We start from the raw sequence: 24,692 nt of genomic DNA, 5'->3' as shown, positions 1-24,692 counted from the left end.
AATTTTGGCATCCAGCATCTTCGGCAACCACCACTAGCAAGTACTTTCTTATCTCCATCTGGTCACTATAGAAACTCTGGTGACTTCAGCCACTATTACTACAGATTAATCAACCTTGCAAAGCCCCTCCAAAAAAGGAGGAAGTCCTCCAAGAGCCAATCCCTTGGCCATAAAAGAACAAAGCCAGGAGGAGATTAATCACTGCATGCTATTTCCAATGCAAAAGTCCAAGCAGGAAAAGTCCCAATTTTAATAACAAAGCTATGCATTCTCACCCATCCATACCAACTTGCTTTTGTTCTTTGTGCCGGGGAAGAACACGCTGAGCAGAAATGTAAATAATATGGCACGCTACACAGGGAGACCATGCTGCTGGCAACAAGCAGCAGAATATGGACTACACAAACCACAGCCAACCAGTTTTGCCAGCTTTGGTTGCCTTTCCTGCATCAGCCAGCATCTAAGATTTCCCAGTGCAGTCTGAGCGAGGCAGCAGGATTTCCAGGCATCAAGCAGAGGAGCAAAGTAAGGAAGAGGGAGTCTGGGAAAGCAAATCCAACCTGCTGTGATTTCCAGTCAGGAGCAAAACACTTGGCTGAACACAGATGTGCAAAGGTGCCAAGAACAGAGGTCACCTATACCTGTAAGTCCCCGAGAGAGACTCTAGCAAAACAAGATCACCAGATGTTAAGAAACAGGCATGGCTATCTCCACATGTCTGTGAGAGGACTGAAAGTCTGTCTCAGCACTGCAAGGTGGGACTGGACAGACTTCGAGCAGCCACCAAAAAGAGAAAGGCAAATCTTAACAGTGTTACCTGTCCTAAAGTGCCAAAGCCAGCAGAGCAGCTGTGTACAGTGCTTTGGGAAGCAGCCTACGGGTGATGGTGACGCAAAGCGTCAACAGTTTGGTTTAGTCCTTGCATCTTCTCAAACAGGGACCAGTGGTTGCAGGGCAGGTGTTAAGTATCAAAGTGCTCTGCTATTACCTCTTAGAAGTGAGCAATAGTAGAGGTTTCCTAAGGCCCTAGGACTGTGAGTATCCTTTTCTTATTCAAAGAGATCAAACAAAATATGTTGGTAGTAGTTTGTATTTCTAGAAGGAAAAATGAAAAAGTCAGATTTGAAAAGACTTCTACTAAACAAAGTTGCAAGCCAGAAGGCAAAGAAAAGCAGCCCCAAATCTATTATCTTTATTATGACATTGTGAGCATGACCTTAGGCCATCTGGAAACTGGCACTGCCAAGTATGTCCCCGCCAGACACCCGCACAAAGCTTCCTGACTCCCAGCAGAAAGAGCAGTCGGGAGGCCCAGGGAAGCCTCCCTGGTACTGCCCAGAGCAGCCAGGACAGCCTGGCGGGGCGCGTCCTGCCCATGCCTCACCCACGCCTCGCTGCTAGCAGAAGCTGGCGGAGCCCCGGCTCAGTCAGCATCCCGCATCCTGACACCACCTGCTCCCCTTCTGGGACATAAAGCCAACCCTGAAACTGGCTTTCAAGGACTGGGTTGGAGTTTTAGTACTTGCTGTGCCCACTGGCTTGAACACCTTTCTCAAATGAGATTTTACCATAAAGGTTTAATGCTTCAAGTTACAAAGCTTGGGAGTTTGGGAATAGTTCTTAAAGTTGGGTTCCTGAATTATTTTATGTTTCTAGAGTACAACAGGCTGCCCTGTGGCACTAAAGGGAGGATGGATTTGGATGAGCCTTTTACAGTGTCCAGGACAGACAAGCAAAAGGGTGCTTAACCAGCTCCGGGGCTTGTTGCTCAGTAACCATAGCTGTTACAGTGCCTGCTCTGCAAGAATTTGCCATTAATCCTTCCAGCTTAACTATAATAAAAAGACTCTTTTTTAGTTTATATTATTATTTTCTATTTAGACAGTCCTTTTTCAGACTGGACCCACAAGGAACAAGGGAAGGTAAGAAACAAGGAGAAGCCAATGCAAACAGTGTGGGAGGGACACTTTGAACATCGGGCAAGTTTCAAAGCTTTCTCTTTCAAGTGTCCTCCACTCTGCTCACATCAGGGAGGGCGCACAGAGGAACCAGGTCACTGAACCCGGGGAAAAGTCAAACAAGCACATCTCAGCTGAAACCCCTGAGGTTAGTATGTCATGATCCTCTTCCAAAGGGAAGAGTTCTGCTAAGCTTGACCAAAATGTGAGCAGGATGGGCTTTAAATAAACTACGGGGGTGGAACACATTAATGTCCTGCCCAACTTTCTTTTAAATACCAAAGAAAACGAGAAAGAAAAATTGGGTGCAGGGCGTTGGATAATTAAACCACCATTTTAGATTGGGATGAAAGCCAGGAGGGGAAAGGAGAGCAACAGCCCACTCTAAAGTCATGTTGGACACAGACCTGCATTTGACAAAGGGCTTTTGGATCTTTTGTTATTTGTAAGGCTCTTAAAAACCAGCTTTCGTTAATGTAATGGAAATAAAGCTCTTACTCTCAGTTTGTAAACACAGATGGAGGCTAACATGCTAACACCAATGATTTTGAAAACGACTGGTTCAAGGTGCTTCCACTGTTGTAACCCTACTTGTGATCCCAGAACAAAACCCACAAAACCCATTGTTTCAACAGCTTGATTTTCCAAAAACACCCCACATCTGCACCCCAAACCACCCAGAAATTCTCTGTACGTACAAAAGGGTTTCTTACACCCAAAAATATTCATTTGATATCCTAACACTTCCCTCATCTTCTTCTATTCATTACCTATTTTTTTCTTCTGTTTGTAAAATATCAATTGACAAACACAGGGCATCATTTTAACAATCTTACGATTTGAGATGCCTCATTTTTCTCCTACATGCAATCAGCACAAAAACTTGGTGTCCTAACACAAAGCAATCTGGCTCGTTCTTGTGGTTTTCCAAAAGGAAACGAAATGATAAGCTAAGATGACCATCGTTTCCAAGACTGTTGCCAAGGCGTTGCTCTCTCCCCTGCTTAAAAATCACCCCCAAAACAACTGGATGCTCCCCCTGGTTTGACTAGGCTGGCACAAAAATGACAGCTGCCCTGACAAATGCTTTGGCTGGGTTCAGAGGATCCCTGCTCTCTCCTGGCTTTCTGCCCTCCCTTTAACCACCAGACAAACACAGGCTCTGGAACGAAAGAGACTTTCACACAAAGCAGCAAATCCAGCTCAATTTTACACATTCTGTGCCTTCGACTGCCCGGCTGCGGTGCTACCGGAGGACCTCACATGCTGGCTGCGCTGCTCCTGCCAGGCTGGCTAATCCTCGCCCTCACCAAACACAGCATGGAAGTAAAACTAACAGCATTTCACACTGGTTGGTTCTGGGACTGTCCTGGGACATCAGAGCACGCTCTGAAGCGACTACCTATCAGCTCAAACCAGATCCAGGGTTTCACATCAGCGTATCGGCTGGTCTCACTCTCTGCACATCAGCCTGGCACAACCCAGGTGTTTCCTCAGTACGAGGCTCGGCAGCTGCAAGATCTGCAAGTTTCTTCCTGGTTGGAGCATCCCAGAACAAGCACTGCCAGGGATTTACCGGAGTTCAGAGATTATAGTGGATGGCAAGAGACATTCACAATGGATTTGGGAGGCTCAAAATAGAAGTTACACCTTCTTCCTGGACTTGGAATAACTATGGTTTCTTTAACACATGCCTCTTCTTCACTTCTGCATCCTTGTGTTAACTCTTTTTCTATTATATAGATCTTTCCCCACATCCTTTGAACTGCAATATTTTTTTTTTTTAACATCCTCTTAGACCATACACATCAACAGAAGTTATTAGTTTCCTTAGGACATGTGTGTGCATACAGCAAAGTACATCCCCTCTATATCGTACCAAAAGAAGCCTGGTCATGTCCAACCTCCTATTATTCAACATGTTATAGAAACTCCAGGCACCCAGCTGGGGCCCTCATTGTGCTCAGGCTGGACAAGTGCAAAGAAAATGTTCCCGGCACTGAAGACTCCACAGTTGAAATTTTTAAGAAAAAGGGGGAAAAAGAGCCCTGAGGGGACACTAACCCCAGACCACATAAGCCACAAATTTCACATCCTACCTCACTTCCCTTACTTATAGACAAAGCAAGCTTAGAGACAACCTAAGACTTGGACAAGCTGAGCAAGCCCTGCCCAGCACAATTTCTTTTTAGTGCACTGAGCTGAAAGAAACACACATTATAACTTTCTCAGGCCACTCAAGAGTATCATATCACAGTGACTATTCCCTGTTTTAACATCATTAGGCTGTATGCATGCAAGGATGGCGGGCTTTACACACATCAGCCATGTGCTGAAGATAATGAGTTACCACAAATTTGCCAATTTATTTTTGGAAAGCAGCTGATAGAAGCTGATAGTTCTAGCTTTGACCCACTGTCCCCGAGTAAACAGTATTCACAGTAGCCAGAATATTTAAAGAACACCAACAAAAAAAAGGCACTAAAATAGAAACCTACAATTAAATTCCACCACTACAAAAATCAAAGCGGCTGTGGACATGCGAGGGTGAAGCTCTCGTGCTTTGGACAGCAAGCATGCCATAAAGCTGCAGATATTAACTGCACCTTCCTCCAGAGCTCATGACAGGGCTTTTGGCTTCACCGCAGGTTCATTTACTGCGGAGACAAGTGTGGAGTTCATCCATGCTTCCTTGCCCATTACACATTCCTCCCTCCCTGTTCCAAATTAATGAGAGTTTCTGCTCACTCAGCAGAAATTAGAGTGGTCTGCTTTAAAAAAAAAAAAGGGCAATTAGGAACCTCTGCTTTTGCTGGGCTTCTTGTGTGCCAGGTGAGAACAATCGTGAGAAAGCAGAGAGGTAGGGTTGTGGGGTTACAGGAGTCTCCAGGGATTCAACTTCTACAGCTAGCAAAGCTCTACTGGCAAGTGCCAGGATTTCTTCCCTGCGTGATACTTTCTCAAGGCTCATTTACCCTTGTCGTGCAGACACCCGGCAGCAGCAGCACAAAAACAGCAGTCTCATGCTGTCTGTGCCGAGGAGAAAGAGGAGCAGGGAGGCTCCCTGCATGGAACCCCCCAGTGCAAGGCTCCCATCCCTGCCTCCTGCTCCGTGACCCTGGGATATGCCGCAGAGCCTATCCATTTGCTCAGGCTTTTCCTGATCAAAGTGGGAAAAGCTCCTTCCATTCTTGGTGCAGGGGAGGAAAGAACTACTAGTGCTGTCGGTGTTGCTCGCCGATGGAATTCATCTTTTGTGGTTTTGAGTTTCTAAAGCTGCAGTTGTAAGGACCTATACAGGTGCATAACATTGCTGGAAGGAAACACTAATGCAGGTGTGGAAGCAGCACGGTCCAGAGAGGAGAACGGGGAGAAGGTGGGGGAAGACAGCCAGGATCTCCATTCAACTTTTAATTTAGAACCCATTTTAGAAATGTAGAACACCATATCTCTTATTGAAGGACACAGAGGGATAAAGGTGTTTGGCAATTTTGAGAGTTAATCAGCAATTTTGAAAATAAACAGAAAAGTTAAGACAATAACTCAATCCACAGGGAAGTACCAGCTTACTTATGGGTATTTTGAAGTCCTTATGCAACTGTAAAAACTCTATAAAATTCTAGGTTGCTACATAAATACCACACGAAGAAAGTCACTAGAAAGCTTTACCCTTATCCCAGAAATCTAATTCCATCCGTAAATTGCAAAAAATGAACCTATCCTTAATTATAAAGGACTGTCTCTTGTTAGTGTAACAGTTGGTGCTGAACTTGTCATAAACTAAAAAAAGATCCAAACATTGTCTGGAGAAAAAAATAAAGCAAAATACCTAAAAGGATTGTTTTAATGGTCCTACCTTAATATTTCATGATTTCAGCAGACAAAGGGAAGCCTCCAGACAAAGGGAAGTGTCTTAGGATTCCTCCTCTATGAAAAGTAACTGGAAATTTTCTCACCTTGCCAAGACCTGATTTCCGATTCCCCTGCCTTTCCTCCCAACTGCAGCCACCACCCCTGACAGAGGGCAGCCACAGCCCTGCTGGGGGGCCAGAGGAAACCCTGCGGGACATCAAGGCTCTCAGGTCTTAATGGCTAATTAAAGCTTTAGCCATGGGTGCCCCCTTGTGACTTGGTGAGTAATTAAGCACAACCGATGGAGTCTAACATGGCACATCACAAACTGACGGGGGCTTGAGACCCCCAGCTGACACACTTGTGCTTTCCAGCAAGCCAAACCCAAGTACCCATCGCTTTGCTACCAGATTTAGATGAACGGCTGTCCGAGACATTCCTCGGCACATGCTGGGGCCAGGGAGCAAAGGAGGCTGCTGCGTGCAGGAAGGACCCTGCTGTTTCTGCATGATGGACAACAGTATGGTGCAAATCCCATTGTCCCACAGCACTGAGGTTGGTTTTTTTTTTTTTTTTTTTTTTTTTTTAAAGTTTTTCCCCTCAAAGCATGGCACTCTCATTCTCAAGCTGAAGCAAAAGAGGTTTTGGAAAGCGCTCGTGTGCTCAGCTTGCCATGAGTTCAGGTGGAGGTGGGCACCTCCAGAGGCCTCGGGGAAGCCTCCGAGCTGCCCTCACCTGCCAGCCGCTGGATGGGGACAAGACACAAGGCTCCCGGTGCCAGTGCCACCCCATTTACGCAGCTCCGCATGTTTCCATCTGCAGACGTGCCCTCCTCTGTCCTTCCCTTCTTTCCACTCTCAGCTCAATACCACCAGCCCTTGGGCAGCAGACTGCAGTAGGAGGAGGAGGGAAGCAGTCCACGGCCCGCTCCTCAGCCCCGTGGCGTGACGCTGCCTGGCTCAGCTGCCGCCTAACCCACCTGGAAAAGCAGATGTCCACCTCACCTGGCCACTGGCCTGGTACCATGGTTCTGGCAAGTGGAGACCCATCAGGCCTTGACTGAGCTCAGCCATTAGACAGACCAAAACCTTCCCCTTCAGATAGTCTCTGTGCAATGAGAGTTTGAACATCCTCAAATGTTGATTTTGCTTCCAGCAGAGGAATCGGAGCAACCTTTGGCTGAATGTCCCCCAGGCAGCCCGAGGCCTGGAGCACAAGTGGCAGCACCGAGGTGCGGGGCTGGTGAGCCCACAGCTGCCCCAGGCTGGTCCCAGTGGCAGCATGGGCACAGGTCTTCAAACCAGGCTTCGTCTCATGTGTCCAGCCTAATGCAATGCCCACCTGAATTCAGCAAGGCCTGATGGCATTCACAGCCAGAGCAGGACATCGTTTTTCCGAAGATCAGCCATGTTCAAAGCTGTGCTAGCAGATATTGGGCTGAGGTCTTGCCTTGTGGGATGAGCGCTGTGGAGGGCTGCCGGTGGAAATGGCGCCTGCAGGCAGCCTCCCACCGCGGAGCACCTCAGCTCCCACAGCTACACCACTGCATTTCCCTGCCATCCGCTCACTTCCTTCGCTCTGCCCGAGGCCATGGCCTTAGCCATGCCTGCCAGCTGGTTAGCTGATCCTCCCTCTTAATCCCCCCACAGACAATTGTGTCTCTGAGAAGCAACCCGTGTGTTTCTAGGCACAAACCTCCGCTCCTGAGGTAATGCAGAAGGGACCTGACACCATGAGGCATCTCTCCAGCTGAGACACCTGCCGAACACTCCTCTGTGGGTATGTTTCCCAAATTTCAACTTCCCTTCCTAAACTCATCTGTTTACTTTGTTTTCACCCATTATCTCTCTTCTTCAGAGGGAAAGTCAAGCATCCAGCTGTAACACGATTAATGCAACACGTCAGGGTGAAGATGAGCCACATCCACCCTCAGCCTGTCGCAGGACTACAGAAAGGCTGTGCTGAACGCCTGCCTTTCTCACAGCAGCATCGTTCAAGGTCTCCGACATTTTGGCACAACTAGAAATGGATTTTTCAGTTTCCACTACTTGGCAGCTCATTGCCTGGGGCTATTTGTCTCTACTCTGATATTTCTGCTGCAGAAGGGCTAGTACTAGCACTCCTAATTTGCTCCGCTTTGAATGTCACAGCAGAAACGGGCAGAGTCACATTGTGCCTCTAAATCCAACAACAGTCACTTCAGTAGCCTCAATCAATGCTTTAATGGGCCTAATTTTCTAGCTTTTGATCAAAATATCTTTAGAGCAGTACATCTTCAGATATTGCCGCCAGCCTTTGAAAATAAGCAGAAAGAACAGGATAACCTTTGTGAGACTTCACTCTCTACAATCTATAGCCGAATCTACACAACCTCATTTTCCCATCTCCTTAACCCAGCCCAGTACATGGGAGTTGAGCAAAGCTGAATGTGAAATGGCTCCCTAACAATGTAAAACCAGCCTCTCAGTCTGCTTATTATCATTTTGGGAAGGCATTGCAGTTCCTTCATCTTCAAAAATATGAATGGATATTTTGTCTCTGAAAACCCTGCACAGTGCACAAATTCAATATTTGAGATTTGAAGTCCAAGTTGAATTCAGCTGTGACCAATTACACAAGTCAAGTGGTCTAGCTTTGGTACTTCAATGAAGGCAACTCTTCAGGATTGCACCAAAAATATAAAACCACTCTAAAACCCCCGAACTATTCCCCTGCTCTTTGAATCCCTCAGTACAGACAAATCAGAGAAACAGTGTTAGGGAATTTTAGATTACTTTTATAATTCATTCTGTATTAACCAAACAGGCTTCCTTTAAGTCATTGCTAGAAAAATTAGGGCTGCTTTAAGAGTAACTTATAAAGATTAACTCTATTGAATGCTGAGTTTAAAACGTAGTTAGCTTTCTGTCTCTCATCGTCAAAGTTATGCGTATGTGTGCATGATTTTAGCTGCTGTAGGACTTGGCAGAATCTCACCAGGCTTCATTGCTTTGGTGCCAAAGGTGCATTGAGAAGTTTTGGGAAACTCGTTTCAAGATCACATCGGTCAGCACTGCCATTCTATAGGATGTCTGCTTTCCATAAGCATTTGTTCAAGTAAAACAGTCTTAGTCACATCAAATTAACACAAAGCTGAAAAACTGCTTCCCCTTCAGAAATGTGGCAATGCCAACGGAAAAGATTTCTAGTGGCTTGCAGCAGGCCCATAGCACAGTCAGGCTGTTCTTGTAGCCGACCCTGGTGCTGAGAACAGAAAATACTCTGGGTACCATAAAACCTTAGGTATTTCATGATGAGCCAAAACTTTCTGATTACTTTTCAAAGTTTGTTTCAGAAAAATTCTGAAATGAAAAAAGGTAACGTTTCAGTGTGCAAATGTTGGAGAAGGCTTCCTGGGCTTGCTTCAACTTTTCCTTCTCCAGCAGAAAAGTACTTAAAGTTGGGCAAGATTCACAAATACCTTTGGTTGACCTAAAGTGAACAACTTCTAGCATGTAAATGATTCATCTAGAACTCTTTGCCCAGTTCCCAATTTGCACATCTTCCAAGTTATTTTTCACAGCCCAGGTGAGCCTGTAGCTAGGAAGAAATGTCTGTGGTGGGGATATTTACTACTCACCCACAAGACTCTAGACCTGCATTAGCAGCAAGATCATTGTCCTGTTTCTTTGGCTTCAGCTTAGGGTCAGTTCCTGAGGCAAAGTTGATGCCTGAAGCCTGAGAAATGCTGTTGGGCTGAAGCGCCCAGAAGTTGCATGTGTTTGCATCTCTCCCCTGTTTGGTGGGGACATCAAAGCCACTAAGTCCACATCACAGGTTCCTCTTCCACAAAGGAAGCAAACCTTGTTTTGACATTTGCTATTACTCTCCAGAAAAGCAGCATCAGCTCAGGACACCGTCGTATCAAAGGGGCGACAGGATTGTTCACACATTAACAGTTAAGTATTTTGAAGCAATTTTGGAGATGTACACACAGATTTCTGTTCCTCGTTAAAGTAAATGAAAGGTTTGTATTTGAATGCCTGTGCTGCCTCAGAAACCTCAGTCATTATGGTTCAGAACTTGTCTCTGTCATACAAAACCTCCCAGGATGATTTACAAAGTTGTACATGAGTTAGCTACTATATTTAAAGCCGCAGTTATTATTTAAGGTTAAATTGTGTATTGGGGGGTGGGGGAAGAGAGAAAAGGCTTCAGTACAGACTGATGGAACAAAGTCAATAAAAGGGAGTGCAGCATTTTAGGGGCTGCAGCATCAATAGCACACGGGCACAAAAAGCAAAGAGAGCGAAAGCAGCTGGACTGAGCATGGAAGCAGACAGAGACAGCAGGGACTCTTCAGATCCGAGTGTTCAGATTTCGCTTTAACATTCACAAAGCCAAGAAAGAAATGAAAGAATAGCAGCAGGAATAGCGCAGCAAGTCCCTCTTACACTCGGGGACAGAAAGCACATCTCCAAAGATGTCTGTTCATCTTGTATTTAACACATACAAACCCCATTCCTCTCCTTCAAACGATCCTATTTTCATAGTAATCATTTCACTGGCTCAGTTGCCAAAAGCTTCTGCTTCACACCAAGCTTCTGCTTTCAGAGGCACTGCAGAGTGGAATATGAGTGAAATGAATATTAAGCAGAGTCAGGCTCCAAAGATTGCCATTACCTAATCCTGTACCATTACACAAATTTATTTGTTAGAAATATTCCAAGGTTTTGGGAAACGGCTTACAACAGCTCGCAGTGTTCCTGCTACCCACCACGAACACTGCCTTTATCCATCGTGGAACCACACTTGCACTCCTACATGGAAAAGACAGGGAATTACAGTGAACCTCAGAAATGTTGAGGAAAGATTCCTTCAACCTCTGAAAAGACTGGCTTATTATGTTATTACAATTCCCTGGAAATTGCTACGTAGTCATCATTAGAGCATAAAGTTTCATCAGAAGCCTCTGAAACATTCCTGCATATACATTCCAGGAGAAGTTTGAAAAAGCTTCATATGCACAGAGGATCACAGAAAACCTATTATCCATCTAGAGCACCAGAGTATTGATCTGTCAACACAGAACTTTTTGGAGAGTATTGCAGCCACCCGCTAAATGGATTTTTGATTAGCCACGTTGTTTAAAATGACCACAGACTTTTACAGCAAACATCGGGCTGCCAGGCAAAGGGTCAGTCCCAAGGCTCAGCCCAGCTTCACAAAATTCTTCCACTGGTTTTGGGCTGGAGTTCAAGTGAACCTCTAGATGAGGAGATGGGTTTAAGTTTAAAATTGGCAACCCTGCCTGATTTTATCAAAAGTCTCATGATGCTTGGCATATTGCTTAAAACCCCAACTCTTGGAATCTTGTGCAAGAAATTCAGCTTCTGCTTCAAACCCGCAAAACCTCTATTCCATGTAAGCATTCTGCAAACCTGAGACATGAGCTCTACAGACCTGCAGAAGTCAGAAGGCAAGAACTATTCATGACGTATCATTTCAGTCTCCTTATTTTTGGGAAACGTATTTATGACTTTTTAAACATCTGGTATTAATAGTGTGCTTCTGGAATCATAACATGATAATTTTCTTTCAAAACTGTGATTTTCACTTGTTTGCTTTGAAATTTTGGATATATTAATTCAAAGAAAAACGCAAAAGGAGAGAAAGGGAAATGAAACAGCAGCAAACATTCAAATGTCTTTTAAACCAGACTGAACTATTTCTTGTCTAAAACAAACTACTGCACTTTTTCTGCTGTATTTTTTGCCCTACCAAGGACCATGGGTTAGTCAAGATATTCCTGACTGACCTACCGCCTCTAGAACATGGTAAGTTGTGCAGGGCATAGAGCAGGACCTTAGAGTAAATCCATCTCAAAGTCCTAGTCAATGGTCTGCTTTAAAACTGCAGATTGACTCCAAATAATCCCACAAAATCCACACCAGCAACCATACCTGAAGCCAATTTACGAACAGCAACTCCAATTTAGGGTCCAACAGAGCTGTACCTGTGATCTCTTTCTGGCTTCTCTAACACCATGTACTTTCCAGCACTGGTGTTATCTTTCTCTTTTCATCCTTCACATCTCCCCCTCCCTCCCCCCTCTCACACAGTAGCTCTTTCATCTGTTCTCAATAGGTGCTGCTCTACCTAATTAATTGAGGACTTAACAAGTGCACTTTCTAATTAAAGTAAATAAGCTCATGCTTGGAACAGTGGCTCACAGTGTTACCCAGCACTCCTTCCTCAGGAACAGGATATTACGGGCTCCACCTCCTCTGTGCCAAAATAATGCATTAAACTAATAGAGCAGAAGCAAAAAAAGTCTTTTAAAGCATCATTTAGAAAAATGATTCTAAAACATAAAGCAATTCCCAGCTTGAATCTCTGAAGCCAATGAGATCTTCTATAATATTTGGTGCAAGATCAGACTTTAGGAAGAGAGGAAAAAAACCCCAACGGATCTAGATTTCAAACCCAAACTCCCATTTGGTGCTTCCAGTGCTCTTGTTGGAGATAACTTAGTACATGGGTTGGGAGGCTGGAGGAAGAGGCAAGGGAACAGAATCACAGGGGGATATTTCTGTTACCCCCTACAGTGCCTAAATGACTCCGTAACTCTGTCCCATAATAACACCCAATATTCAGACTGCCCTCCTTCAGAGTCACTTCTCTGCCACGAACCCGAGACGAAGATTTAGAGGGGCTGTTTGGAAAATTCCCATCTGTCCTCACCCTTCTTCCATATCTGAAATTATATATGGGTCTCCACCCCTGTTATTAAACTGATGATGATATCCTTAATGTACACAAATTACTTGTAACAGATGGATTTAAAAGAAAACTGATTATTAAACCACACCACTTCCTCTCACTAGGTTAAGCAGGGGCATTCACTGTCTCTCTCATGGAAGAGGTCAGACTGTGGAAGCAGTTGCAAAAATTGTCCTCAGCTGAAGCAGAAAGTCTGCATTTGCGACTGGCCTATTTGGTGAGAGACAGCAGGACTAGCTTGATACACTAGAACAAGACAGAACACAGAGGTCAAATACATCAGACAAGGTTTTGACAGGGAGGAAAAACCACTTTTTTTTATTCCCCCCAGTGCAACTAGTTAAATGAAGCAGCAGGGGTTCTGGGGAGGTGGTTGGCATCCAACTGGAAGGCCTCTTGTGCAGCAGGAGCAGGGCATCGGCTGCACCGTCTGCAAGTCCAGCCTGTGAAAATCCAGGCGAAAAGATTCCCCAAACAAATCAAATCAACCACCATCTTCCTCTATTACTGAAGACTTTTCTGTGGCGGTAAGGACGAAAACAAAATTCTGAGGATCTCAAAGTATTCTATAAATGGTGAAAAGTGCTTCCAAACCAGCATTTGAATTTGTGTCTGAATTTGTTTCCACAGATGGGTTGGGAGCAAGACTCTGTTAGTTTAGGCTTTATGTGCCTAAAGTTCATTAAGTCAAAAGAAAGCTTTGTGTCTTTCAGTAGTTTTTGGATGAGCTTACAGGTTTCAATAGCCTGGACAGGGCTACGGGAAGAACTAACAGGAAAGAGGGAACAGAGGTGTATGGAGCAACGAGGAGTGTGAAAACAGGGTGACAGAACTGTATTTCGCTCAAAGCCAGGAGCTTACAACAAGCTGAGAATAATTTGATGCAATTAGTCCAGAAATAAAGATTTGTTTGTATTTTCACAGTCTGTCACTGTTGTGGAGACCAGACAGAAAGCCAAAAAAAATTGTGCTCTTCCCACTGCATTTCCTTCAGCAATAAACACCTTCTTCATTTATATATATTTAAGAAAAAAAACCACACAAAAATGCCAGGAAACTGGAGCTTAAATCTTATTTAGGTATATGCAAAATAAGCTTGTGTCTAGGCAGAACACTTGGGTTCAACCTCTAGTCTTTAACATTCATTTTACCTCAAAATTCTTGTGTGCTTTTGTCTCGCAAAACAGTATGAAAAAGAGAGCCCCCAAAGTTGGGTTGAAGTTTGGATCAGCATAGCTGTCAGAGCTCATCTGTATGCCAGCCACGCAGCCCCTGATACAACTGCTTCTCCCTTACGCCATACATTCTGCATGTTGTTGATCAACAGTTAAAAGCACAGATGTGTCCACTGAAGTAAATACGATTTTTTAATATTATTTGTAAGAAGTCAGAGATTATTTTCTATGCATGAGGCTCTCAGTTATGCTCAGTTTTCCAGAGGAAAGCTGCTATTTTTTCAGCAGGTCCAGAGCCTCAAGTTACCCCTTCAAATATGTATCCACTTGCCTTTCTGTTGGCTGGAATTAAAGAAGCAATAACTCTGCTCCAGGCTGACACCCTGGAAGAAGAGCGAGGTGAGCAGGCAGTACAGTTACTCAGACTAAGGACCAGCAGCTCCAGAAAGTCACTGCGTTTTGTTATTGTGTTAACACTGGAAGCATTACATGAAAAGCAACATTTCAGTTGCGTTATGTTATTAATTTGGCTAAAAGCCATTGCCTTTCCTAGATTGTCTTAAAATAACCGTTTCCTACTGAAGTAGCTTCCTTTCTCCACAGCCAAAGAATAAAAGTAGTTGGGTTTGGGGATACGGGGGAGAAAAGGGCCCCAGCTTGTTTCCAGTTTTTAGGCCTATGGAAACTTAACAGACCATATACAAAAGTGATGAAAGTCCAAAGGGCCGGAGTGGTTAGTCCTTGTTTTTGTTTCCTCCCTGCCAAAGCAGCAGCAGTTGCCCGTTCTTTCCTTTGAGCCTGGCAACCTGACCACTGGTAGGACAAGCCTCTAGTCTGGGTACCTACCACGGGGCGTTGGCATCCGGTCACCGCTCCGCTGTCCTGAGCTGATCCTTTTATTCCATGGCATTCACCTCAGATGTATTCCAGCTGGCTTGGTGGCCTTGCTATTAAAATAAAAACCTTGATGAATCACCTTCAGTTTACACATGGAGGGAGTCACAAGTTTGCTGCTCCTGTTAGCCTCTGTTTGTCCCACATGCCAAAATATCCTCCCTCTTTTGGGTGTTTCAGCCACTAGAGTCACCAAAAAAAACCCTTCTCAACAGGGTGGGCATTTTCAAAGTTTACTTTAGCCTTAAAAAAAAAATCCTGACTTCTCCCTGTAAACTTGCTCCTGAGAGCAGCCTCCTCACTAATTTTATTATCTATTTCCAAGTTATGTTTTTTTGGAAATCCTTTCTGTTCATTTGATGCTGAAGCAAAAAAAATCCTTGGGTTATTTTTGTTCTGTAAACACTCATATTTGGTCTTGCATTGACCTAAAGTGTAAGGATCTGCTCTTCAGTGAAAAGAAGGTCAGGAAAGGATGGGAACTCAAGATATACTTTGGATTGAGCTGTCTGAGGCCTCCGCACCAAACCCAGAACAGGAGCCCCGTTTTGTTGTTACTATTTAAAGCCTGACAAATTGTTTGAGTAAGTCTGACCCTGTTCTCCAGGTAGTTACTCCTGCTGCCACTGAGATACAGTCTTGTGATGATATGGAAATACAGCACAGAGGTCACTCTGAAACCCCCAAGACTTTTATCATCAGCTTAACTAGAGCCAGAATTTTCCTGCGAATCCCCTGGCAGTGGAAATAGAGATTTGTTCTGCTAACAGTGAGACTGTGAGGCTGGTAGAAGAAAAGAGGATTATCAGTAACATATCAACAAAGCCACTGCATTAAACAGTGACACCTGGCCAGGACCCAGCAAAGGTGAAAATGTAGCAGAATAGGTAGAATAACGATACCACGTGAAAGAAACACTGGGAGCTCAATGCAGCCAGCATTCACAGGATCCTTCCCGCCATGTTAAACTGCTATTGATGTACCTAAGGTGTCACGTCCAGTATACACACTAACCAGCTTGATGCCATCAATACAGGTCTGGAAATTGGGCATAGCGCTGGCAAAATGAAGGCAGTCGGAGTGTGAAGCAGCCCCACAGCGAAGCACAGCACGTAATTAAACTGTGAAAGTCATTGTTACGGGATGTCGCAGAAAGCAATTGGAAAAATCCGTCAATGGATGTTAAATCCAAAAGGCAATATCACCAGCTGAGAAAACCCCTAAACAGAAGTCACTGGAAAAACATACACGGGGGGAAGATTATCACTATGTACTGGTCTTTGCCCTCTTCCCTAGCTGCTCCTGCTATTGCTCGGGACAGGAGCGTGAGGCTGGACAGATCTACACGACGAGTCCTCCTACATTCTCAGGGTCTTTGACCCAGGGACAGAGACTGCCTTCGCTCCAAATTAGCATTGCTGATTTTTCTAAACAAGATTAAGGTCAATGCGAAGCTTTGTGCTCTTGCCATTTGACTTTGAAACTATACTACTTTGCCTGCACTAGGAGTGCAAAGCACAGGGGCAATACACAAAGTGGATCATTGCCAGGTCAGAGTAGAATCATCATAAACAGTGCATTTTCACATCATCTGTTAAAGCTTTCTGGGCAGGGACCATCCTGCTGGCACAAGCACATCTGACATCTCACATGCGTTGCCCGGATGTCCGGAACACGTGTATTCCTTTTATTGTAAACAGTCAAGTTTAAAAGTGATCTTTCACAGGCCTGCACTTGTTTGCTTCTTGTCCAAGCTAACAAGATCTGTCCCAAACCAGTGAACAAATACATCGCCTTTTGTATGACACAAACACACAGACAAACCTCACGCCCCAGAACAGGACTTCTAGAGACTCCAAGAAAGCCACAGGTACACATCGCAAAGGAGACAGGAGTATTACAGTTGTATGGCATCTGAGCAAAGCCAACCATGGCTCCAGTTGAGAAAGGAAGAGGTGAGCAGGCCTCAGTCTCTGATCACCGTCCAGTGCAGATTAGGAAACAGATTACTGCACCCGGGGGAAAAACCAAGGCTGGGAGGGAACCCTCTTGAGCTGTGATCCTCCGAGATCATTAAGACATGCCACTTACTCCTGGGCAGGATGTCCCATGGACACATGGATGTCCATGGACACCTCTGTGCTCCTGTCAGGGGACTAGCTTTCCCTAAATTATAAGCAAAAGACTTCTCAGATTGATTCCCCTCTCCCCAGAGGGCTTAGACACATCAGGGACTTTAGGGATGGAAAAGGCCTGTTACAAATGCCAGGCTGCTGCCTCTGTCCTGCCTGGACATCCCTTCCTCAGTGTACTCTTTCTGACCAGTTTACCTGACTGGTGCATGCTCTTTTCTCTCAATCCCACAACGAGCAACCTTGGGACCCTCAAGGAAACAAACCAAAACTATTTAATAGCATTTTTAAGGCAGCAAATGAGCCAACACAGCCATCTCCCATGAGGGAGAAAGAAGGAAGGGGTCTGAACTCAAGGTCTTGCAAAAGCACATATGTCCATCAACTGAAGGAGGACTTTTGGACATACTTCACCACTTTAACATGGCACAACGGTTTAAGGTGGTGATTGGATTTGTACTAGTCACCTCCTCTTCCTATTACTCTCCAGCCAAGAGAAGGAGTGATTCTCTGATGGCTCGTGCACCCCACTGCAGAGCATAGCCCCCCAGTGACCAGTGTCCTCTTCCAGCAGGAACTTCCCATGTGCTGCTCAGCCTTCCAATCTTCTACTTCTCAGAGACCTTTAAATATATATTTTAAATTCCAACCAGATTCTTGGACTTGGCAGATAAACTGTGGGTCCCATAAGAGTTATATTTTCTTTGAAAGCCTTGAATGAAGTCTTTATAAAAAACTTCATTAATATTGCTACCTATATGCCTGCTCCCCACTTCCTGCGCAAATCCAAACAGATTCTCCACACAGAAAGACTTTTGAAATTCGCATATTTACTTCCCCCAGACAGTGAGAGTGTTACTGAGGAGTTTGTGGTAGAGTCAGTCCACACGTGTGTTGTCCTGCTGGAGTTTAAAAAGCTGAAGCCTTCTATTCATTGGAGGTGAAAAAAGTACATGCAAGAGGGGAGGATATAAAGCTGGGGATTAGGGCTCTGGAGTTCTGTGCTCTGGCTTCATGCCGTTGGCAGAATTTGGTCCATTTTTGCAATTAGATTATATGACAGTAGAGAGTCATTACAGCTAACGCAGTACAGTGCGTACAAGGGTGTTAAAGCTGTTTCTGCCAGAATAGTCAAAATAAGTAAAAGAGTTGTTTCAGAAGTATCATAGGCATTTGTTTTGCTAGGTGTTTTTTTTAAAAAAAAAAAAAAACAAAAAAAAAAAAACAAAAAACCAAACAACCACCTCTTCTGCTGAATTCTGCAAGCTGCAGATGCGCACCCCTGCCTTTCAGCACAAGTCATCCACTGAGATCCAACCAGTACCTCAAGAAACTATGCCCACAAAACAAGTCCTGCTCCCACTGCAGTCAGAGGGTGAGCTCCCCTTGCTGGGAAAGGGGTTGGAACACAACTGGGATACAGAGGTAGGAGGAAAACAGTCTACCAGAGGACAACAGAAATCCAGCATCTCACAATATTTCTATTTTTAAAAGTCAGCTTCCACCGCGTTCACTAGTCTGTCAAAGTTTGAGTAGCAGCAACAATTAGCTACAGACAGAAAAGGGCAACATGCAGGCACCAGGCTGGATAAGAGACAGACGGCAAGTGAAACAGAGTCAGCTGGGACATAGTCCCAGCTCTGCCATTTACTACGCTTTCAATTTCCCTTTTCCAATGCAAGGCCAAAAGATACGTAACTCTTCGTGAAGAGCTCTGCAAGCTACAGCCTACATGCCATGACATGCAAGTAATCCCTCTGAAGACTACTTAAATGTTTAAAATTATTCATGCTTTTAAATATATCTCAGGGATATCTACAAGAAGCAGCTAGTTAAATCTTTCAGACCTTTACACACACACTCAATATAAAGCGGTCTATAGGGCTAACCAGCCAGGTGTGCACACTCGTAGGACATACAGCCATTTAAGAGCTCCTTGTGTATATTGCTAGAGCTGGCACAGTTGAAGGAGGACATCCCCAAGTAGGCACCAAGCCTCCTACTCCTCTAAACGACTTCATGTTCTCATTTCCTTTGACTGGGGACATTTTACTGATGGCTTTAGAAATTCTCCTTTGACCAAAACTATCCCAATGATTGAACGCTTGAGTATACTGCAAGGCTCATATATTTGGGCAGGTGTCTGGAACGGGCCACAGACTTAATCTTTATTTAAAAAGGATTAGAGATGGCGGATGTTTTGGGTATGTCAACAGGACTTCTTTAAAGAGTAATTTGTTTTAAACTGGGCTGTTTTAATTAAAAGGTGGAAAGCAAAGGAAAACAAAATAGAAAAGAAAATCCATTTGAACTTATTCACTGGAAAATTAGATTTCTGATTAAGAGTTGTGTGACCTTTCCTTCCAAAGGAACATCAAAAATTTCTGAACAAAACCCAAAACATGACATATCTCATGGGAAGCTGTAATCAGTTATTCAAAATCCCTCTGCTCCTAACAGGCAGCATTCCCAGGCACAAAGCATCCCGCACAACGCTACTGCTTGGGGCTCCCACGACACACGAACCGAGACAGGCGTGCATCAGGGAACTCTCAGTGCGAGCAAGGAGGTCTGTTGACGAACAGCAAGAGCACAACACAAAGTGACACAGAAGAATTGGAATATTCTGGCTTTGAGTTTTTCCCTACAAAAAAAAAAAATTCCTATCAGAAGGAGAACATTTTCCAACCAGCTCATTTTTAGTTTATTTGTCAAGGATAGTTACAGCCCACTCCAGTTTGCTTGGTGGAAATAATCAAAATTAGAATTGCATCAGATTCTGGCTGCAGGAGGGAGATACAGAGTAGCTGTTTTGACACTGTGCTGGGAGAGCCCTCTCTCCCACCCTCTTATTTCCGTGCTTCAACCAACTTGCCGTTGAGCTTGAACACACTTTGCTATCACACCATGCAGCTGCAGAAGTGTTACTGGGGAGAGCTGCAGGATAGCTTTGCTCTGCCTCAGGTTACAGTGCAGGTGCTGCACCCTCTGAGCACAGATGTCATCACACCAGAAGTCCATAGGAAAGCCACATCCATCCCTGAGACTCCCTGGTTCTTGGTGACACTTTTATATGACCCGCTTCCCTGGGTGGGTGCAGAAGTTTTGTCCTTGGCACCTGGAAAGCAGTCCAACCTTCTTCGATAGAAAGCCCGACAGAATTACAGAAGGCTGACATAACTTGGAAATTGCCCTGGAAACCCTCTTTCTTCCATAAAGTCCTCTGTGTTAGGGACTACCTTGGAAGGTGCTGAGCTCTCCACTTATATCAGAAAGCCTTTCTGGGGCAGAGGTTCCATCACAAGGAACTCCATCATATGGAGACTCCCTTTTTACAAGGAGTCACATGGTGAGGACAAGGGGTAATGGGTACAAGTTACTCTCAGGGAGATTCCGATTGGACACGAGAGGTAAATTTTTCACAATGAGAACAGTCAATCATTGGAATAACCTCCCCAGGGAAGTGGTTGACTCCACTACACTGAACACGTTTAAGACTCAGCTGGACAGGGTGTTGGGCCATCTCATCTAGATTGTGCTAGAAAGGTTGGGCCAGATGATCCTTGAGGTCCCTTCCAACCTGGGATTCTATGATTCTATGAATGCCTGTATCACAGTACCGCGGTACCTACCTGCGGCACGTGCTGTGTCCCAACACTTGCAATTGGAAATAACACACTAAATTTGAACTACTGAAACTGTGGATAAGCGTTCAGTTTTTAACAGGAACCCGCTGCGATGGGAGAGAAAACCCCAGCACTGGCTAATTCTTTGAAAGGAACAAAGGCGTAATATCTCAGCAGAGTACGGGAAAGGTAAATATCCATGTGCAGCGTAGCCAAGGATCATTGTTTAAAAAAATCCTTTACAGAACAAATGGAAGGCTGAAATCTTAAGTAGTATTTTTTTTTTCCTTTTTAAGGAAGGAAGAAACATCTGTGGGAAGTATTTGAAAGACACATAATGCACCTCACATAGTACCCTAAGGGCCATCTTTAGAGTGGAAATAAAGCTTCCATACTAGGAGTTTGTTAACGTTGCGACAGGAATCAGATGCAAACACAAAAGCTCACTTGTTCTGTAATGACTTGCCGAGATAAGTGTCCCTTATCAGCAATACTGTTTTCTTTTGGAAAGGAAGGGACTCTGTGTGTACAAGCAGGGGATGGAAGTCAATGAAAACAGAAGGCTGGAGAGGTCTGAATGGGTATTTTGTACTGTAATTCTAGCTTGGGGCTGCTTTTTTGGGTGTGGAAATATCAAACACTGACCTCCCACTGACGGTCCTTGGCAGTGGGATAAGTCGCTCATTTATTTTTGCTCAGCCACAAAGCTGCTGTGTAACACGGCAAGGTCCTTGCAAAGTTACACAGGCCCGATACATCTCCCAGGCAAACAGCCTGCACCCCAGCACCACCGCACCCAGCCCTCACATGCCCCTGCTCAAAATATCACCGAGCTCATGCCCACAACCAGGTAATCCCCACAGCCCTCATCAGGCAGCTCTTTCAATTTGCAAAGAAGAGAGGATTTGTGCAGAAGAAGGATGGGGTAGGAGGGGTAGAGGACACTAAGGCATCCTTCTATTATAGCCACCAAAGCCCTTGCTAACAGGGGTCTTCGGTGGTGATGCCCTCCTGCTTTTGACCTGGAAACCCAAAATAGGCCAGGCTGAAATGAGCTGCATGAAAGCATCACACACAGAGGAGAAGCGAGGTGTGCAGGAACTTTTCTCTGTCTAAAGCAGTCACAACATTCTTTCAAACAAGGAGGAAGATGGGGGAAAAGGGTTTGCAGGGAGGTGGCCGTCTCTGATCCGAGACTTGCTCAACAGGAAGGCGGTTGTGGACTCTTCTGGGTCTTGGCTGAGGCCCGCTGGCATCCACAAGGAGTTTTGTCTGGGTCTTGGAGCCACTTTAATACCAGAGAATGCTCTGTTATAGGCTGATCATACATTAATGAAGTGAGAACCTATATGAGAATGCTGGGCTCTTCTCTTGAGCAATGCAAACTCAGAAATTAACATATTGCATTAAGATTCAGGATAATTAAAGCAGAACCTCAACGGCAGGTAGTTCTAGTTAAGTCCGATCAGAACATGAATAGACTTGGCATCTCTGCTTGCAGAGAGCATTTCAGACTGCTCTGCTGCATCAGGGGTTCAGCCAAAACAACTAAACAGCTCTCCCAAGTCATCCCAACACCTGCAACAGGCCATAGACTCTCTGACATTCCAGAGACCACCACTATTTCATTGCACACCCAAGCAGCAATGCAAGCTTTGGACGTGCTGTCACCAGATCAGAAGAGGTTTCCCCTCCTCCTGCATTAGCTTGCCTCCCAGTAATTTTATTGGCAGATCTGGACGTAATATGGAGCTGTACCACAGTCTGGATAGAAACGCATGGGATCCATCAGCAGGGTACATCAGCAATACGGTGTCAACAGTCCATGGCAGATGATGCAGAAACTCACTTGTTCCCAAGCATGTAATCTCTCTTACAAGGGACTAGCTGTGCATAGTCACATGCTGCTCCATTAGATAGAGAGATGCTGAAAAGTCTGGATTAAATAAAAGGAAAACATCTCTGATAACCATCAACATATCAGTTAACACTGCATTTCCCCACTGGCTTCATGTACACAGAGGGGGAAGGGTGCAAGACTAGAGGAAGCTTCCAGCGTTGTCTTGTCAGACCCCAGAAGCCAACTTACTGAATGAACGGCTGTGCCGTCAGGTCCCACAGCCAAGTCAACATGGATAATTGGCCAAGATACTATAGCTAAAATTTTACTTTTCATATTTAAAGGCTACCCAGCTCAGCTCCACTCTGCTCAGAGGATGTTCCAGCCTGGATCGCTCTGGAGGCAATCATGAAGACATGATTTTTTTTTGACCTATGCCAAGTACTGCTGAAAATCCAGTCTGACACTGTGATACATTTCTGCTCCTCCATTGCCAATTCAGCCACTAATACCTACACAGACTCTGTTCCATAAACAAGTCTGAAACTAGACAGGGGGGATCAAGGGATTTTGAGGGATTCGCATGCTACAGCCAAGGAATGCTCCAACACCATCCACCAGAGACAAAAAATTAAAAAAAGACAGGTTCAAGAAAAGACATCCACCAGGAAAGCACTTGTGCAAAGGAGTGGTTTGAACTTGAAGCAATTGTCACTTTAAAACACATTCTGTGCTTCTGATATGGATTCGGCATTTCTGCTCACCATCAGGCAGCCGTGGGAAGGTAATAGGTCGTCATGAAAGAGCTGGGCTTTAATAAGCAAAGATCCCCGAGACAGAGATCCTCCTACTCAAGCCTAGAAGGTTTCTGTCAAAAGACTGGCAAGCAGGGAAAGAATCAGAACAAACTAGAGGCCCCGCGATCTCATCTAGGACAGCCAGCTGGACTCTCGCAGGGAGCAGTCATCTGCTAAGGCAGAGGCAGGAGATGGGGAGAAGCTTTCAGTGACAAACCCAATAAGGTCTGCTGTGCAGCCAGTACCAACCGGTGCATGGTAAAGTGCAAAACATTAGAAATCCATACATTCCTGGGCACCTTGTTTAATTGCTTTTTACAGGCAACTTTAGGATAAACCCCTCCCTGTGGAGACAAGTGGGCTGACAGGAGGTGTTCTGTCAGCTGCCTGGCATGCAGCAAGATGGCTTTTTGAGGCCTTCTGGCTACAGACCAGGAGCAACAAGAAAGTCAGGAATTTTGGTTCAAACTCCCTCCCTTCAGTGTGAATTTGACGATGAAAAATAAGGCTCCAGACTGCAGGGGTGACAGGGTCTAAGTTTGTGCACTTTGGGACGGGCGGTGGAGGAGCTGGGGGAAGATGTGCAGGTAATGTTAAACACGTAGACAGGAAAATATATTGCTGTCTTCACTAGAAACCAACCAGGGCACCTCTGGCTGCGTCATCAGTGCACTGGAATTTGAGGCACAGGACAAGAGAGGAATGCAGGAATAAGCAAGCTCCTCTGTGTCCAAGTAGCTGGCATCTGCTTGGAGAACTACCAAAGGCTGAAATAGTTCATCTGTGTTAAAACAAACCCCCTACGCTTACTTGGTTTGCCCTGGTTCTGTAAAGCAAGGCTTCATGGAGGCTTTGAGAGGTTTGCTTAGTGTTTGACAATGTGCAAAAAGACATTTCAGCAGATACAGAGCTTTTGCACACGGTATTTTACTACATAAGGCACAGCATTTGTGTTTTGCAGCCAGTTATGAGTAGCAGCCAGCCTGCACCCCAGGTAAGCTGACATCGCAGTCTCAGATAAAGGCTCAAGACTCCAGGAGATCCAGCATCACTAAAAACTTGCAGGAACATCACAAGAACCTACATCACTGCAAAGCTGGCTGCAAGCAGACCTTTGATGACACTCTGCAGTGCCAGGATGGCATCTCTACTCACATCGTTAAAGTGACATGAAAATAAACAGTAATATCTTCTCCAGTGAAAAGATATGCACAACATCAGTGTGCCCCCATCCTGGGCTCTACCAGAACAGTCAGTTCTAGAGACCATAATTTGATTCTTCTTCTAGTGGAGGACTGCTTTTTCTTTCTGGTAGAATTGAAAAAGTAGCATTTCCCTGGAAAACCCATGGAGCTGTCTCAGAAGCAGAGCTTCTGCCCCAGAAACGCTCAGAACAGATGCCCCTAACCGGCAACAACAGACTCACCGTGCTACCCTGTGGGTGAGGCAAGTGGCCTTATCTGACTGTTATTATACTTAAGAATACAGCATGGGCTGCTTTGAATCAGGCCTTGTTTACGTAAGTCCTCAAAAAAAAAAAAACAAACCCCAAAACAAAGAAGAAATGCAATCTAATCCATTTCAGGTTTCACAAGACAATGAACTGCTAGTGCACAAAGAAAACAGTCATTGAGGGAAAGAATTATTACTGTTCTG

The 24,692-nt window shown here is 44.9% G+C and overlaps 1 protein-coding gene across 2 annotated transcripts in view; it reads right to left on the bottom strand.

The window, feature by feature from the left end:
- Positions 1-24,692, bottom strand: part of COL27A1 (collagen type XXVII alpha 1 chain) — a 217,981-nt gene that overhangs the window by 177,233 nt on the left and 16,056 nt on the right. For both annotated transcript variants that reach the window (XM_009476232.2, XM_087753107.1), the window contains exon 2: positions 14,594-14,694. The gene's annotated coding sequence lies outside the window, so the exon portion shown is untranslated. The remainder of the gene's footprint in view (positions 1-14,593; positions 14,695-24,692) is intronic.

The sequence above is a fragment of the Nipponia nippon genome, unplaced genomic scaffold (assembly GCF_047370975.1).
Source record: "Nipponia nippon isolate SJK-2023a ecotype South Korea unplaced genomic scaffold, ASM4737097v1 scaffold_16, whole genome shotgun sequence".
NCBI classification, from domain to species: domain Eukaryota; kingdom Metazoa; phylum Chordata; class Aves; order Pelecaniformes; family Threskiornithidae; genus Nipponia; species Nipponia nippon.
This window is presented reverse-complemented; position numbering and strand designations above follow the sequence as displayed.